This window comes from Petaurus breviceps, unplaced genomic scaffold, assembly GCF_028583685.1.
Source record: "Petaurus breviceps papuanus isolate PSGF00001 unplaced genomic scaffold, PetGlider_PUasm1.0 181, whole genome shotgun sequence".
Taxonomy (NCBI): domain Eukaryota; kingdom Metazoa; phylum Chordata; class Mammalia; order Diprotodontia; family Petauridae; genus Petaurus; species Petaurus breviceps.
In genome coordinates, this window is record NW_027185784.1 from 26,074,221 (window position 1) to 26,077,691 (window position 3,471).

Below are 3,471 nucleotides of genomic sequence, written 5' to 3' on the forward strand. Positions count from 1 at the left end.
GAATGATATGATTATGAAATTTTGAGTCAGGTGACTCATATCTTGGAAGAATGTCTAATATTCTGAATTATGAAATTATTGATATCCAAATATTTTGACAGGTTGAATATTTTGTCTGTATACAAATTCAAAGGTAAAACAAGTCTTGCCCTCGGGAAGTTTGTGTTCTGTTGTTATGTCCTATTCTATTGTTATATTCTATTTTATTGTTATGTTATGTTTTATTGTTATGTTCTATTTTATGTTATGTTCTATTTTATATTGTGTTACTCTATTTTAAGCTAATGAAGGTAGTATGAAATTTGATAGGAATAAATCAAAAGATCTTCACTTAAGTTAAAAAAAGTCATTATCACAAGTATAGGATGAGGAGGATCATGGTTTTTTTCACTTAAATTTTATTTTTCTTTCAACAATATGAAGTGATTGCCAAAAAAAAATAACACAAACTTTGTCTCCATTAATATACAATAGAATAGCTTACTATCCAGAAGGTGGGGCTGAAAGTCCCCCTTGGTTCTATAGTGTCAGACCATATTTAGAGTATTGTATTGAGTTCTGGTTAGCAAATTGATTGTAATGGGAATGTTCTAAAGAGGATGAACGTGATGGTGATAGGTATATAAACTGTCAGATGATCAATGGTCGAAGGAATTTGGGTATACTTTGCTGAGAAAGAAAACATTTAAGATGATAACTTAGCAAACATAATATTTCACATTTCTATGGTATGTTAAGGTTAACAATGTAATATCCTCACAAAAACCTTGGGAGAGGAGGTATAGTGTCATATATTCTCTGTATTAATTTTGTTTATGGGAATATATTTTATATTTATTTATTCATATGTTTATTTAATGGGGATTTGCTTTGAACATAGTAAGATCAGTTAATATGGAGGGATGCATGTGGGAGTTGCTAGGGACTTGCTGCTGGAAAAAGATATTTCACTTCTTCTGCCAGATTAATGGAAACAGCCTTCCTCCCCTCCCCCCCTGTTTCTATTGACCACATAACTAAAATAGGCTATATCTTTAAAAATATCAGACTAGGAGTCTCCCTCTCTTCCTGGCGGTATTCCAAGGGTGAAGGTCCTGTTCTCCCACAGCATGGGTACTATAAACTGATCTGGATAACTGCCGTTTTAAAAAAAATCAGACCCTGTGGCTCCAGGAAATAGTATAGGGTTTTGTTCATTTTCCTTTGGAGTTCCTAGACCAGACTTGAGTCATAGTGATGGGGGAGATAGGATTTCAGGTTGGATGTTACTGCCAGCCTAACAAAGAAGCCCTGAGAAGCCAGGTTCTCCAGGGCTTAAGTTCAAAAAGGGTCTTTGAAATTGGAACTTAGTGGAACTGTCCTGTACCTATACCCCTTCAACTTCCCCAAGACAATGATGGTACGAGGGGTGAGATTATGCCACCCCCTCAGGTTTTGGTCTGTCTGTTCTTGCTATATCTTAGAAGTAAATATGCCTTTGGAAAACTAATCTGACTAGTAAATGGCTAAATGGAACTGGAGTATTGGGGAATCCTAAAATAGAGGGAAGAGAGGCAGGATTTTGAGCCAATGGCAGAGAGACTGGATACTTCACCTTCAAACCTCCTTTAGGGTACTGGAGAATCCTGTGGAATAGGGAAAAGGGAATGATATTATAAGACTATGGTTTAATTAATTCAACCAATTTCACCAAATACTTATGCATGCAAAAAAGCCAGCACCCTTGGGATTAAACATTGATATTTTGCAGTGGTATGGAAAATAGACCATGGGAGCTTCAGGCAGGAATGATGGGATTCTATCAAGTGCATTCTTCTCCAAGCATAGTAGTGGGAGCTACTGAAGAATCTAATATGACTTGGTTCTGATTCTAAACCCTTTTGTAGCACATGAAGAAACTGAGCTGTGTTTAGAAATATTCATACCATACCAAGAAAACTAATGTGTGACAAGATGGAGACACTTTTTTCTTTTAAAAAAATTACATTCCATTTTATTTTCAGTTCCAGATTCTCTCCAGCCCCTTTCCCCCTCCCCCATTGAGAAAGTAAGACAAATCTGTTTCAACCAGATAAAACATTATTTTTCAGAAGAGACCATGAAGATGCTGAAATTGAAGGCTCAAAAGAGAAGAAATTGCTACTGAGAGCAGTGGCACATCCCTGTTACCCTGGAAGCTGAGTGGGTAGGTCTCAAGCTAGGGAGTTCTGAGCTTCATTGGGCTAAAGCAATAGGCTGTCTGCACCAAATTTGGCATCAATATGGTGATCCCCTAGGAGTCTGGAAGGAGAAGGGGAGTCCACCAGGTTGGGCAAACTGATCCAGGTAGGAAACAAAGCAGATTAAAGCTCATCGTAGACTGCTACAGGGCCTGTGAGTAAATAAACCCTGTACTTTCAGCCCAGGCAAGAGAAGGAGACCTACTCTCTCCAACCCTTGTGTAATATTAATGGTTTTTAAGATCTTCTCCTCCCATTAACAGGCCTCACTGGAGTGCATTAAGGGAAGCTTGCTTAGGGGAGGCTTGCTTGTAGGAAGTCTTTAACACCTGCTAAATTCTAACTAAGCTCTGAGTCAGGAGGGTTGTGATGCCTTCTGGCTCTGAGAAGTGTATATATACTTTGAGTTGGTATTTTGCTATGAGAATTTGCTTATGAGAAGGATATTGTCATTCCCTGGTTGAGATCTCCCTGATTGCTCAGAGGTAAAGTCTCTCTCTACCCAGGGATGTATGTAAAGTATGTAGTTGATTCAGGCAGAGGCCTGTCTGTTAGTCTTTGTTTCTCTGCTTGTATTTCCTCTGAAGTTAAGGATGCTAACTTTTCCCCTGAACCAGAGAATGTAATAAAAACAGATTCGTGACCCCTTAAACAGCTATCTTTCCTAGTAAAGCAGATCTAAGAACCTGTGCTAGCAGCCATCTTGGGTATACCAGTGTGGTATCTTTCCTAGTAAAGCATATCTAAAAACCTGTGCTAGCAGTCATCCTGGGTATACCAGTGTGATTGCTGTGTGTGTGTGTGTGTGTGTGTGTGTGTGTGTGTGAGAGAGAGAGAGAGAGAGAGAGAGAGAGAAACAGAGAGAGAGAGAGAGAGAGAGAGAGACACAGAGAGAGAGAGACAGAGAGAGGTTGTTAAAAGGAAGGTTTCAATGAAGAAGCTAGAGATATTAAGAAATAACACATGGTGTAAAAAAACTACCAAACATTTTAACATAAAACAGAAACAAATTATGCTACACTATTTCTTTTTCTGATAGGGTTACTAATGGATAGATGAGGGGAATGATGTAGATATTATTTACTTAGATTTTAGTAAAACACATGATAAAATCATATTTTTTTTCTTGTGGAAAAGACAGAGATTTATGCAAGGTGATAGTATGATGTAATGCGAATGTAAATTTGGAAGATCTTCCCTGCCCCTAGGCTAAAGTGCACCAGAAGCCTGGGGAGGGAGGCTTGTTTTTCAG